Source organism: Pteropus medius, unplaced genomic scaffold, assembly GCF_902729225.1.
Source record: "Pteropus medius unplaced genomic scaffold, Ma_sr-lr_union100, whole genome shotgun sequence".
NCBI lineage: Eukaryota > Metazoa > Chordata > Mammalia > Chiroptera > Pteropodidae > Pteropus > Pteropus medius.
The window spans coordinates 9075466-9090399 of NW_024342467.1; the positions used below are offsets into that span (position 1 = coordinate 9075466).

The 14934-nt window shown below is 36.4% G+C and overlaps 1 long non-coding RNA gene across 1 annotated transcript; it reads right to left on the reverse strand.

The window, feature by feature from the left end:
* Positions 1-1167: 1167 nt before the first annotated feature.
* On the reverse strand, positions 1168-12935 carry LOC120601919 (uncharacterized). Its single transcript, XR_005652589.1, has 3 exons — positions 12869-12935; positions 12369-12422; positions 1168-1184 (listed from the first exon to the last, which is right to left on the reverse strand). It is a non-coding gene; the product is annotated as an uncharacterized LOC120601919 (long non-coding RNA).
* Between the last annotated feature and the right edge of the window lie 1999 nt (positions 12936-14934).

Below are 14934 nucleotides of genomic sequence, written 5' to 3' on the forward strand. Positions count from 1 at the left end.
CTAAGTTTTAAGGAAGTCAATAGTTCCAAATGAAGGAAAGCCCAAAGAAAATGGAGGGCAAGTTGTGGCAATTTAGAAGTCACTGATGACATTCAGAGCAGAGATGGGGGGATAGTTCTCATGTGCTATCGGAATGAATGAATGGTGATGGCTTTTGGAGGCTGCTTCTCTTTTCACCTCCAGCTCACCCAGCCATGAGGGGATTTGCATTGGCAAGTGTGAACTCACAGCTCACAGGAGCAAGCTGTGTCCACACCCCTCACAGAAAGCTCCCCATGGTCACTCCTCAGGCAGAGAAGTACGCGCACCAGCAGCAGCAAGAAGTGGTTCAGAAGACAGCCCAAGAAGTTCACAAGCCTTAGAAAAAGGCGTGGGATCAATCAGACAGAGAATTCCAGAGTTCTGGATTCTTGGATAAGGAGGTGTCATGGGCTCATCCCCATGGCTTTGGATATTCCTTGACCAATGGGAAGAAACACAGCTGGAGAAAGGTCCAAAGCATGGAGCCCAGGGCAGAGGCCCCTTCTACCTGGGTCTAAAGGCAGGATGGATTACAGGAGAAACTCCAAAACTTACATCTTGTCATCTTGAAATCCTACAGAAATAAAAGTAAAAAGTCTCCCTTCCCAGAAATCTTGATCAAGTCTGCTTGCTCCTCATTCAATCTATGTGGTCACAAGCTCATCCTACTGTAGGCACCAATCACCTTGGCCAGGAGGAATATAATCAACTATTTGACCTAACTAAGGTATGCTGTAGCCTGGGGAAGGGCTGTGGAACCCATGGTCTGACAAGGGAGGAGTGGTGCCTGCTAGGTAAGATAAGGTGAAAAGATGCTGAGGGGCAATGCTCTTTACCGGTGCACTATGGATGGACATGAAACTGGATTCCAGGATGTTATGGAGCAAAGAACAAAATGGAATTGGAATGCATGAGGCAGCATAGAAGTCTGGCAGAAAAAGAAAGGAAAAACTTAATTATATAGCAAAAAAAAAAAAACAGGGATAAGATCTGATGAAGTTTTAAAAAGCAGAGAAACCCATGCATGTTTGGATATAGAGAACAGCTTCAAACTAATACCTGTAGTTAAAATGAAAATTCTGATTCAGCAGGTCTGGGGTGGAGCTTGAAATTCTGCATTTCACACAAGGTCCCAGGTGATACTGCTGGTTCTTGCACCTCACCTTGAAGAGCAAGGATATAGAGAATTAGGTATCAGAGAAAGAAAGAGATTGAAGACGTGTCCAAGAAAGGAGAGATTCCCAGAGATGAAAACCAGAAATTCCCAGACAGTGTTCCTCTTCGGCCCCCTAAAACGAGCTGCTTCCCCAGCAGAGAGGCACAAGGCAGTATTGTGGTGTAATTTGGGGACATTCCAATGTTCTTTGAAGAATACTAGAAGGACATTCTGACTAGTCTCTCCTAGTATGAGCATGAAGCAGAAATGCCGAGCCTGTTGCCCTCTTGCCCTCCCTATGCATACCCTCAATGAACACGTGTGTGTCCATGCATGTGCATGTGCGTGTTTGTGGGCATGTGTGCATGCACATGTGTATGTATACATTGGATTATTTTGACATCCTAGAAGCTGACCACAGAGTTTCAATCACATTGGTAGTGGTTCCCTCGTGACTTAATTTTTAATCAGTTGTATAAATAATGAAACTGAGTGAATTTGGGCTTCACAATGTCTTCTTTCTACAACTCAGAGATCTGAACCATATAAATTTGCCAAGTAACGAGGTGTCAGTAACTTAGGGGGACAATACTAAAAAGTACCTCGTTAAATAAGGAAGTAATCATTAGTAAAAATTTATGCAATTTTTGAACTGAAACAAAAATTATGTCATTTTTTTCCACAGATATTGAGCTCAGCAATGACTTCTCCGAAATATTAAGTAGGGTATTGTTCTGACAAACATTTTCAATAAAGCCTTTAAATTGATATTTCAAAATGCTTTTTTATAACAAATCTGCCACACCCAGTGTCTCAATTTATTGTTGGAAAATAATATATTCTTCCAAGTTAAGAATCTGTATCCTAAGATTTTACCTTGAGAAATTATTCTATGGTGTGTTATTAATTTTCCAGAAATATAGTTTGTTCCTTAGTATCTTGGTAAAATTTGAGTAGAATTTTTTTCCTTTTAACTCCTCATAGCTCTTTAGTCCATTTAATGCTCATTTCATTGTCTTGGAAACAGGAAAGTATAACAGAAATCATAGGACTAAGTCTCTGAAAACCTGTTTCTTGCCTTGCAAATAACTTTTCAAAAAATCTTTTTTAAGTCACTAAACCCCCTCCTCCTTTTCCTCCTACTTCCCATGTTAAGTTTTTCATTTCCTTTGTCTGGACTTCTTTCTGACTCACTTTTTCAATGACTATCTCCACCCTATCTTTCTCAGCTTGTATGTCACCTCTTCAGAGAGTTTTTCTTAATCTCCTCTCCATAAAGTGAGACATTTTATTATTCTCTCTTACATCACTCTATTTAATCTTGTCGTAGCAATACTCATAATTTGTCTGTTTTTGTTTACTTGATTACTTTCTCTTCTCTTTTGAATGCCTAGTGCATAAGCTCAGGTGGTTATTCTCTTGTTCATGGTTGTAGTTAGCCTGAAGCAAGCAGTGTATCTATCGCATACAATTTTCTCTCATAATATGTGTTAAATGATTACAGGAAGGAGAGAAGGAACATTCCATAAGTTCTTTTAAATCAGGAATTTGCCCTTTAATTTTCACATATTTCAACCTTGTAGCTCCATGCCTGATATAGAGGAGGTGTTCAACAAATATTGGTTGAGTGCATGAATGTGTAATCGGAGATATGTCTGCAAAAGTGAATAATTTCACTCAGCAGCCACAGAAGAAAGAAGCAGGAACCAGAAAGTCATGTTACAAAGCCCATGTATCCACCAACCACAAGTACCCTTTTGATTTTGGTTGATATTTGTAAGGCTTTTCCCTGGTCTTTCCAAACGTAACCTACAAATGCTTTACTGGAGTACTTGTCTAAAAAACTCCTGCAATGAAAAAATTATCTAATTTTCTCCAAGGTTTCTGTTTGCATCAACTTGTACTATTATGTTCTACAACTTCTCGGTTGTGCTCATGGGGATCACCCTTAGGACAGGTAGTAGATCCTTAGAAAAAGCGTGGTCTGTCACCACACTAGACGGCTTTCCTACTGATGGTGATCAATGACCACCCCCGGACATTTTGTGCTTCTTCCTGCCATGCAGTCCATTTGTTGGTTTTTTTTTTTTTTTTCACTCTTTACTTAGAATCTAATCCACAAGTTCATTTTCTGGAATAAAAGACTCACACAGATGGCTGCATTTAAAAGTTGAGGCCCTAAGTCCGTTTGCTAGGGTCCTCTGATTACGTGTGACCTTGAGCAAGACGTGTAACCTCTGTAGGACTCCTATGTACAACATGAACATAATGATGTTTAACTCATGGGGTTTTTGTTTTCATTAAATGAAATAAGTCATGTAAAGTACTCTGTATATGTACTGTACCAGAAAGTTATTAGTGATTATACTTTCTAGTGCCTGGAACAGAGTAAGGGTTTGACACTAGTTATTATCATTAACAATTTGATATTTGTTTTTCAATTGTAGATGGAGACTCCCAGGTATTTGAAAAAAGTAGAGGGAAAAAAAGAAACATTTGCCACTTGCCTCACAGCCCTTTAGGAGCTCTGAACACCATCATTACTCTTTCCTGATAAAACAGGATGAGAGGGAGCATGAGAGGGAGCATAAGAGGCAATGTTCTTCTCCACAACACACTGAAATTCCCCAGGAACAGGAAAAGCTTCTTCACAGTTGTACTGAAAACCCTGTATGTTTTCTCTTTGCAAAGTCATTCTGTTTTACTTTTTTTTATATCTCTTTAGCCTTTCAAAATTTGCATCAACAGTTAGATATGTCAACACTGTTAGATAACAATGTCATTGAAATAAATTGGAGTAAGAGAGAATGGCAACATTCATAGTGAATAGATAAGTCTGTATTTAAAACAGCATTTTAACTATTCCTCAGAGAAGCCATTGTCATGCCAATCTCACTAACACGCTGTTTTTGTGTGTGTGTTCACGAGTGTGTGAATATATTGAATTAAGTCCAAAGGCCAAGATGTATAAAAGCATACTTTCTGTTAATATCTCCCCCAAAATGTCTCAAGTCCATCTTCACTTGAAAAAATAAAACAAAAAAACACACAGCCAAATAATTCTTTCACAAATTTACTATCCAAAATAATCCACCTCCTTATCCTGCTTTAAATATCTATTATTATATAATAGATTTGTCAGTTTATTTATTGTCTATCTTATTAGAATTTAAGCCCTGTCAAGGCAAGGAATTTGTCCACCTTGCTCATAGCTATATCTCTAGCACATAGTAGGTACTCATAAATATTTTTGGAATGAATATCCCTTAAACTCTGTGAAATACTGAGGCACTATGTTTATACACAGAGCACAGACTCTAGTCAAATCACAGGTTGAACTCAGTATGAGTAACAGTACAATGTGGCAGAAATAGTAGCCTGGAGATCTAGATTCCAGATTTGGTTCTGCCACCAAATGTGAGAATTTAGGCCAAACAGGTATGGCTTTCACATATGTCAAGTGACACAGATGATAAGGGGAGCATTTTCTCTGCTGTGTTTGCTTCAGTTCACTAAAAGTTATACCTTTTTAACTACTTATTAACAGACTCAGATTGTTTGTTTGGGGGGCTAGGGTTATGAGGGAAGGTGGAAAGCAGATGGGTAGCATGTGGAGAGTCGGTGCCGTTAACCAAATCTACACAGCCAGGAAGTTATTGATGACTAGCAGAAAGAAGGATAGGCTAAGCGTTGAGCAAATTTTGTTATTCCATTACTACCTACAAAAAATGAATTTCCTCTTTTGATTCTATATTTTGCAAAATAAAACTGGTAAGTATTCAAAGAAAAATCTAATTGAAATTGTAAAAAATAATAAATTGTTTATAGTACGAGTATTCCAAATATTCAGTTATTAATTTATAATCTGACATACTGCTAATTTAGGCTTTTAAAATAAAGCTTTTGAAAACAAAAGTAAGCATATAAAAATATAGACCCAGTTTATCCCATTCATTATTCCATTGGTTCAGACTGCAATTTGTTTTGGTAACAGGTTTCCATCACTCCAAATCTCAATGAAAAGAACAAACTGTAATTTTCTTATTTTTGCTTGCCTAAAAGTTTGTAGCCACCTTCTATTGTACTCCCATGATAGATGAGTGGAATTATAGAAAGTTCGTGAACAAGTGGTAGTGAACTATATTCAGTCATTCGATTATTTGGAAATCCAACATTATTTAATAAGATCTGGAGAGAATTCATGAAAATCACGGTAACAAATGCATCTTTCATAATTTTTACACAGTATTCTGCTGTTGAAATGCCAACTTCAATGCATTTTAATCTCTTGAAATAAAATTTCAACATAATAAGCCCAATTCCATAAAAAAAGTATCAAATTTCTCAGTGATTCCAGGCCTGAATATATTGTGCTCTAGAACTAACTTCCCTTATAGTAATCTCATATTTGGATAGCAATTATCTTTCCAGGATATACAAAAACCAGACCACATTATGCTACATCAGCACAAAATAATGTGACATTTCTGAAAGCCTTAGTAACCACAAAACACATAATAATTAAAAAGAACAGAAAATTCAAAGGATAATTGTGAATCATGGTCAAATAAGGCAGAAAAGAGATCATTCACACAATATATTTCCTGTTATACAAGAAGAAAAATACATGTTTGTTATATTGATGGCCAATATAATTTTTTTTTAAATTGTGATTTCTAGTTAGTAGACCTTTAGGTCCTATACAGTACTTCATGAAAACAACTCTAATAAGTCTTTGGAAAGAACTAGAAATGAACTATAGATAGTGAAAAGGGAATCGTAGTTACAAATATTTGTAACAAATAGTTACAAATGTGCCACTGAGACAAATAGCAACGAGATGGTTGGGCCTGAAGCATTATCATTTTTTAAATGGCATATTTTAGTCCATTTTCTTGGGTAATATTATTCGTTTGCCTTGAATGTTTGTGTCTGCGGCCACGTTGCACAGAGAAAGAGTATGGTTGGACATTAGAGTGCTGAGGTCTAAATCAGACTATGCCAATTTCTACTGAGGAATCTGGGAAAAACCTCTTCACTTCCCTTGAGATCCATTTTCTGCATTGGAAAAAATGAAGGTGATATCTTTTGCTGCAAGGCTTGTTGGGAAGATTAAAGAAAAAGCATCTGGCATCATCCTAGGACATAACTGGCATTTAATAAATAGTAGTATCTCTTTTTATTTTTCTAAAAATATAAAGCAGTCCAAGGAAAGTTAAGTGTTTTCCATGCTTATTGCATAAAAATTTGAACATTTAAAGCAAAAAAGTAGTTTGAGTTTGGCAGCCATGATAAATCTTTAATCAGAGAGGACTTTTTTTTAATCAACTCAGGACTTTTTAAAGTAAATAATAATAATAATTTTTTAATTCCCAGTTTAATCACCTACAGCCACATACATCACACCCCACAAAATGGATAAATGTCATTTTGTTCATAAATCTAACATACATGAAATGCTAAAATCCAAAGGAACCCTCACAGGACCTTACTATAAGGAAGGCATAATAAAGTTTTTAGACAGAAAATGAATTCTGGCTTAGTTTTGCATCATGTGAGTACACTACTCTGAAATACTGATTTCAATATGATATGTACATGTAAAAATAAAAGCAGAACTGTGAAGGCTTTAATTTTCCTTTCTTTAGTTTCACCATCCATTCTAAGAATTACTGTATTAAAAGCCAAATTTAGTTTATCTTCAAAAGCTCCATAATGTATTAAAGTGAAAGCGGTCATCATGGATGGCAAGACTTAACATAAAAAAATGGATATCTTAGCTTCTCTCTCTCTCTCTCCCTATTTCTTTCCACTTTTCTGTGCCTACTATACAGGCCAGGTTCTCAATAAATGCTTGTTTTTGAGCATATATTAATTAACAAATGAATGGGGAATCTAAAAAACTTCCAAAAATTTAAATAAAAATCTATAGAGGGGAATCACTTGGTTGATACTTATTGATAGCATAATTAAAAGAACCATAGTAAGACACTGCAGAACTATACAAAAGCGGGTAAGTAGATTTGTGCTTTGGAGAAAAAGGATCAGATGTTGTAAGTAATATATCCAGAAAAAGGAAAATTACCTAAAGTCATTGTGAAGGCACCAGATGTTAAATTTGATTTGAGCATTCTGCTGGAGGCTGGGAATACAAAGATGAATATAGTACTTGCTTTCAAGGAGTTCACAGTATGATAGGAGAAATGAACCCATAAACAACCCAAAATAATTGTAAATATAAAACAGATGTGTATATAAAATACAAATATATGCATGTATAAATAAATGCATATGAAAATACTATGGAGCACAGAAGTAGGAATAGTCAATAATGCTAGAGAGACAGGGTGTGAGCAGGAAGGGAAAGCACTGGGTCATGCCTCCAAGGGGACAGTTCAATCATGTCTCAAAGATGAACCAGACGTTATTAGTCATAAAAGATGGGAAGAACATCAGGCAGCCAGTAGAGGATGTGAAATAGGACAGAGTCCCGAACAAAAGCGGCCAGTTTAGAGAAAGGCGAAGAGATGGATGTGTGTAGAACAAGTAGAAAGTTGATGTGAGAGTCGGGAAGGTAAGCTTAGGTTAGGAAGACCTTGTCTGCCACACGGAAGAATCTGTAGTTTATATTGCAGGACAGATGTTTTCAAATTATACAGTCGAATCCCCTCAGTGCCTGCTGGAGAATAAATCTTAGCTTTTATCTATTTAGGTGTCCACTTAAGATTTCCTTTATGAAAAAATGTTTCAAAACCTCTGTTATAGGTAATAAGCCTGTGAAATGTTTTTATTTTATTCATTTATTTTTTGAGAGTAATGAGAACAGAGTTACATTTTAAAAAGTCATTGACTGGATCTTCAGTGGAGGGGAAAGACGCTCGAGGTCATATCCTGAGAATAATTAGATCGCCAAGGTGAAAGATCTAGGGAGCCTATTCAAAGGCAGCAGTTGAGAGGGAAAGCAAGTCACTGAAACAGAGTCAGCACTCCATGATGCTTCTCCACCTCCCTGTAGTAAGTGACTAGACACAGTATTAAGATGAAGCCGATTAGGGTTAGTCCCATGCTTTAGCTTGGGCTTTTGGATATATAAGGATACTTTTCACCATGATATGGAACAAGAGAAAAATCAGGCTTGGGTGTAAAACTATGGGTTGAATCTGAAGTACTGTAGTCCATGTAAATGAATATGTGTATTCAAGGGTTAGGCATCAAAACGTGGGGCAAGAAAGAAAGATCTAGACTGAAGATGCATCTTTGAAGTTAGTGGCATAGGAGTGTGTCTTTAGCTATAAGAAGGTGGTAGATCAATCAGGGAAGAAGTGAGTATATGAGTAATTCAAAAATAAAGTGTTTTACTTTATTTAAGGGATGGGCTGAGGAAGAGAAATCTGTGAAACTAAGAATGGAAAGGGAAACCAGTATACTGTAGTTTCACACGAGGTAACAGATGTTTCAAGGAGATGGTCAAACACTGCCGAAAGATCAAGTAAGAGCACGACTGAGAAGGATGTATTGAATTTGACAATGTGTATCTCCTTAGAGACCTTAGCTAAAGCAGATCCACTGGTGGAATGGTGAAAGTAGAACTGGTAAGAAAGTTCGAAATTCACTGAATTACAGAAGGTACTGGGGATCCATTCAGAGGAAACTTCAGGAACAAAAATACTGAGTTATGTGTTTGAGTTTGTTAGAGGCTTCAAGAAAGCTCATATGGCTGTAGGAAGATACCAGTAGTATAAAATTTCTACTTACCTATGAGACCAGTACCATTTTATAGGGAAAAGACATTGGTTTTAAGGATCACAGGGATTCTAAAGGAAGTTAAGAAGCAGTTTTGGAATAAAAAGGTAAATTGATAGACATTGATTTTGATAACTGTTTTATAACTTTGTCTATTCATTCTGGATTCATTTCATTATGTTGCCATGATTGTAGAAAATTAGATCAAACTAACGAGGAATTCCAAAGTCAAAATACCACACAATGGCCATAGCCAGGAGAGCTGGTGCCAGGATTCAGCAAATCTCTGTGTTCTTCTGTCTTGAAAGTAGAAGAAACACTGAAGCATTTGAAGGCAATAAACCAGGACAAAGAACATGTAAACAGCTCCTTCTCAACTAGGGAACAGATGAAGAACACCATGGCCATTCCAGCATTAACAATGTGATTTTTTTTTAAGTTCAAAGGCTAACATATTTAATTAACTTGGTGAGGAAAGCAATGACCTACTTCCTATAACTATGCTCAATTAGTGAACAAGTGAACCTTACTTCTCAAGGGCTCTTTTTTATTCCAAGAAAGATGTTTATTCATAAAACAGTTTTTTTTCAAAAATAAAGAATATAATTTAAGGATTTATGTTTGCTTCACTTTTGATAACTATGATATTTATTTATGAGCTAACGCACTTCTAAACAGATAGCTTTAAAAAAGTTGAATTCTTACAACTCTGTTTTAGTTAATAGGTTGCAGTCTACCCTACCCCAAATCCACAGTCTATTACTGATTTGTTGACAATGGACTGGTACAGGCAGAGAGTGTTTGTAAGTTACTTGAAAGAAATGGCTGTATTCCCAGGGTTTCATAGATGTTCAATAAGATCTTACTAAACTAAATTAAGTCGTATACAAAATAATATTGGCCAAAAGTTCACTTATTCCCATTGTGATGTCATCCTATTTTTTAGAAAAATACTCCCCAGCACTTAAAGAACTCAATAGCTATTAACCTTGAAAATAGATTTTGTTTAGACCCATTTGGTTGAAAAAGCTATTGTTTATACAGACTGGAATACTTTAGTCCAGATATCAAGAAATCAATGCCAAGAGGGCCAAAGGAATAACATAAAAGGAGGAAATGTGTGGGCGTAAGAAACTAGAGCTACTTAGAACCTGAAAGGGGCCAGGCAGATGCTCTACCAGGATATTACACTGCATGAGTGTCTGGTCCCAGGTCACCTAATTTTTCAGGAAATCTCAGAAATATTTATTTTGAAGCTAAATCTCCTAATTTAAAATTGTTATCTCAATTGCTTTTCCAAACACCATGCGGTTGACTACCTCCGTTCTAGGTAGATATTTGCCAATTAAGGTCTTCAGACATCAAACGCATTAAAAGGGATGAACAATCACAATGAACAAATTATGTGGTCAGCTTGTGCCATCAGAAATACAAGTAAACTTTCCCACTAACGAGGGTATAAAATAGTAAGCTGTAGTAATTATTGTCAAATTCTCTTTTCTCCTTCCAGCTGCAATAGTCTGTAATGCTACCACAATCTGAAAGTTGAATATCAAAATGATTAAGAAGGAAAAACACTTAGAAACTCTTGCATAATTCATGTTGCAGCTGAGACTGAAAGACACATTGTCTTGTAGCACAAATATATTATAAACTACAACACATAATGAAAATTCAGTTAAAATACACTTAAGCGAAAAGATTTAATTGTAATTCCTTTCATTATTAGAAACATCCACAACACAGTTCATTCTTGCTAACATAAATGAGCATGTCACTATGTTTTAGATAGATTTTATGGCATAACATCATTCGATTGGGGAAGGACATATTTGTACTATTCACTTGTGACATATTCATTCCACATGGCTGGATCGTAGGTATTATTATTGTTCCATCACATGAGAAACAAATCAGAGCCTATTCCTCACCAAAGCACCCAGCAGTAGAAATACCACATGTGGTGCCAACTTTTGTCACACTTCAGTGAAGGGATTTAGAATAATTTACTGTAGCTGTGGATATTTCCCTAACAATGGTTATCAGTCTGTACCATGCAATACTTTCAAGACTACATTTTAATAGCAATATGTTTAGGTGAGTGCGTGTGGCAGGGAAAGGAGGTGTTTCTCATGCACAGCACAAAGCAAATGCTCCATAGGCAGATAAAGCTGGATTTTAATTCCAGATCTGCTACTTGTTAACTATGTAACCTTGGACTAATTGCCAGAACTTTATTGAGCAGCTTACATGTGCTAATCACTATGCTAAGCACTGGGTATACAAGAGTGAACAAGATATCCTTAACCAAAGGAGCTGAAATTTAATAGGAAAATTAGAAAATAATAGGCATTTTCAACACAGAATCATAAGGCTACAGTAAACGTAGCAGAAAGTATTTTGGGAGTATATAGAAGTAACGTGTATCCCAACCTTAAGCTGTAAGGTTTTCTGGAAAAAGTGATATCTGTGCTGATACCTGATGGAAGGATAGGAGATAGGTAAGTAAAAAGTGAGGCAAAGAGTATTTTATAAGGAAAAAATAACATATGCAAAGGATAGAAATTGAAAGAGAAACTAGTACTTCTGAGGACCTGCTCATGGTTTGTTTGGCAACCCAAGTGCACACAGCGGAATATTAGCTGGAAATCCTTGATGTTTATCACAGCCAAAAAAGAGTTTGAAGGAAGAGTCAAAATTGTAACACCACCACCAAAATGTTTGAAGGAAGAGCCAAAAATACGACCTTATTACTCTGCATTCATTTATTCCTCCTCCTAACAAGTGGTTATTTCAATCTACTATGTTTAAGAAAATGTAGGTTGCCTCAGCTTTGACTTCTTACCTAACTCCATTCCAGTGAGGTAGTCAGGCAGAACGGGAATGACCTAGTATGTGAAATGCTTCTAGGTTTTTAAGACTGGTCTTCTTATGTTTCAAGAAAAGGTTGTCTTTAAATGTGGAAAAGGAGACCATCCTAGAACAGAAAAGGTGGAAGGAAAGTACAGATGTGATAGTACCTGAAGGAACAAGCTCAAAGCAAGTGAGAAGATAATCTAGTCCATATTATTTTATCTTGGCCAGAAGTAGAAGTCAAATTTTTATCATTTGAAATTGGATTTGATATTTAGAAACAGGCCGAGGAAAGGGGTTCCTTAACAAAGTTAATGTTTCCTCTAGATGGCCATTAAAGAATACAGTCTCTCTCTCACCAACTCCTGATTTTGATAATATACTTCTAAACTCTTTCCTCAGAGGTCCTATTGCTCTAGGCTGGAATCCATCTTAGGATGGAATATTTCAGGAGGCTCATGAATGAAAAGTGATATCAGCAGGATGGCAATATAGGAACTTTCAGTGTTCATCTTCTCCCCAAAACATCAAAACACCTAGAGAGAGCACAGATATAAGATACACTGAAGAGAATAGAAAAGACAGCTTATATTACCTCTGTCATCCTCTCCCAAGCTCAGGCAGCCCAGTACAAAGAGAGACACCCTCCCTGTGGGCAAGGAGAATGAAATGAGCACCTGACTTAACTATGAACAACAGCACCCACCTACACCAGTGCCAGATTGACTCCTGTGGCCCCAGGCAGGCTCCTGCAGACTCAGGCTCCTTGATGACCTTAGTGCCAGACCAACTTCTCTAGGTCCATAATCCTGGCCCACCCAAGTGCTAGACTGGCTCCCATAGCTCAATCCTCCAGGCTGGTCCCTGAGGCCTCAGGCTACAGACTTGCCCTAGCACTGGGGCTCTCCCTGCAGTCACAAGACACCTAGCCCCTGCACCTAGTTGACTCTTGAGGACCCAGGATCCAGGCCCGCATATGTGGCCCCAGGTCCCAGGCCCATCGACACAGACTCAGTGAAACAAGGCCCTAGGCATGCCTCTGTGGACCCGGGATCTAGACCAGGCCTCATGGACCCAATCACCAGGCCTGCTCACCTGATGACCCAGGTTCCGAACGGCCTGCCCAAAGAATCCAGCAGCAAGTCTGCCCAGAGAAGGCACCAGACATCCCACCCAGAATCTCTGGATGGAATCTGTGACTCATAAAGGAATTTTCCCTGTCTGTAAAAACTGAAAGAAATGTCTATTTCTTCAAATGTCCAGATACCAATACAAGACTACAAGGATTATGATTAACTAAGGAAACATTACACCAAGAAAGGAAATAAATAAAGCTCCAGTGATTGACTGTAAATTAATGAAGATTTACAAACTATCTGACAAGGAATTCAGAATAATCCTCAAAGAATTTCAAGGAAGTATAAGAAAACACAGACGACTACATGAAATTAGAAAAAAAAATGGAAGAACAAAATTAAAGTTTAATGAAGAACTAGAAACCATTAAAAAAAGAAGCAGAAATACTAGAGTTGAAGAATACATTGACTGCACTGAAGAAGTCAATAGGGAGCATCAACAACAGACTCAGCCAAGCAGAAGAATGAATTAGTGAACTATAAGATAAGTCATTTGAAATCATCTAGTCAGAGAAGGGAAAAAAAAGAATAAAAAGGGAGTGAATTACAGGGTACCATTAATAGAAACAGATGGTATCTCCTAAGAATTCTACCAAATACTTAAAGAATAATTAATGCCAACCCTACTCAAACTCTTCCAAAATACTGAAGAGGAGGAAACAGTTTTAATCTCATTTTATGAGGCCAGCATTACTCTGATACCAAAGCCTGATAAAGACACTACAAGAGAAAAAAGGCACAGGCCATTATATACCCGATGAATACAAATGCAAAAATTCCCAACTATTAGAATTCTTAAATGAATTTACTAAAGTTACAGGATACAAAACCTACGTGCAAAAATTAAGTTGCATTTCTATGCACTAACAATGAACTATTCGAAAAAGAAATGAAGAAAACAATTCCATTTACAATAGCATCAAAAACAATAGAAATAAAATTAACCAAAGAGGTGAAATATCTGCACACTGAAAACTATAACACATTAATAAAATAAAGGGAAGACACAAATATATAGAAAAATATCCCATGTTCATGGATTAGAAGAATTAATATTGTTAAAATACCTGTAATGCCCAAAGCCATTAATTGATTTGATGTGATTCCTATAAAAGTTCCAATGGTATTTTTTACAAATATAGAAAAAACAATCCTAAAATTTATATGGAACCATTAAAAACCACAAAGAGCCAAAGCAATCTTGAGGAAAAAACAACAAAGCTGAAGATGTCACACTTATTGATTTCGAATTATATTATAAAGCTATAGTAATAAAAACATTATAATAATAGCATAAAAATAGACTCATAGACCAATGAAACAGAACCGAGAACTCAGAAATAAACCTATGCATATATGGTCAACTAATATTTCAGGAGGCTCATGAATGAAAAGTGATGTCAGCACTTTTTGCTTAATAGGGAAAATATAGTCTCTTTAATAAATGGTGATGGGAAAACTTCAAAAGATGGAACTGTACCTCTATCTTACACCACTCAAAAAAATTGACTTGAAATGGATTAAGGACTTAAATGTAAAACTCCTAAAGGAAAACAGGAAAAAATCTCCTTGACGTTGATTTTGACAATGATTTTTTTGGATATGACATCAAAAGCACAAGCAGCAAAAGCAAAAATAAATAAGACCACATCAAATTAAAATGCTTCTACACAGCAAACAAAACAATGAAATGAAAAGGCAATCTACAAAATGGAGGAAAATATTTGGATATCATATATCTGATAAGGGGTTAATATCCAAAATAGATGACAAATGCATACAACTCAATAGCAAAAAAGAAATAAAATCATTTTCCTAAAAAGATATTTGCATGTTCATTGTAACAGTATTCACGAAAGCCAAGACATGAAAATAACCTGTGCTCATGTACAGATGAATTGATAAAGAAAATGTGATAGAAAAGTAGATAGATATATGCAAAAGAATATTATTTGATCTTAAAAAAAAAAAAAGGAAGTTCTGCCTTTTTGGACAACATGGATATCCTTGAGGAAATAATGCTAA